A 743-nucleotide genomic window follows, 5' to 3' on the forward strand; every position below is an offset into this window, starting at 1 on the left:
CCGTACATAGTTACGGAAGTACGCGAATGTTCATGCGTCATCAAACATCTTCTGACCGGTGTCTGCCGAGAGGCGCACAACTTGAGACTTAAGCTATACGCTGAGTCGAGCTTTGAGGTCTCTGAAGAAATAAGAGAACTCATCTCCGAGCAAGGTCTTATGGTAACAATCCGTGAGATCGAAGACATCGGATACAACGCAGCCCACAGTGGTTGGGAAGTCTACGTCCACTGGGCAGGACTAGAAGATGTTGAATCGACTTGGGAAAGACTTACTGACATCTATAGAGATGCTCCAGAAGTTGTTTAGAAATTCGTAGCCACGATGAAAGATCGTAAAGAGCGCGAGAAAGTCGAAAAGGTCATGAAGTCATTCTAAGCGTTAACTCTCAATACATATTACAAATGTGGTATTGAGTTGGTATTGACTCAGGGATGCTAAGCACACCTTAAGGGGAGTGTCGTGTGCGGCGTATAAAACGTCTACTTAGCATACACACTTGAGGGTGACTGACGCATAACATGTGTCTGTCTCACCTTCGGGCCAAGCACGGAACGAGCAAGTGGTGTCTTCTGCACCATCCTCAGGGCGGCTGACGTAGGGCTGGCCACCCGCGGCAGCGGCGTCCGGATAGATTCCGGGCGCGTCCCTAAGGGCCTGGTCGGTGAAGGTTTTTGTGCAAGCCTGGCTTGTACAAAACGCATTTGATTGGCGAAACTATCCGTAATCCGAATAACGTCCCT

The sequence above is a fragment of the Aphanomyces invadans genome, assembly GCF_000520115.1.
Source record: "Aphanomyces invadans strain NJM9701 unplaced genomic scaffold supercont1.34, whole genome shotgun sequence".
In the NCBI taxonomy this organism is placed as follows: domain Eukaryota; phylum Oomycota; class Saprolegniomycetes; order Saprolegniales; family Verrucalvaceae; genus Aphanomyces; species Aphanomyces invadans.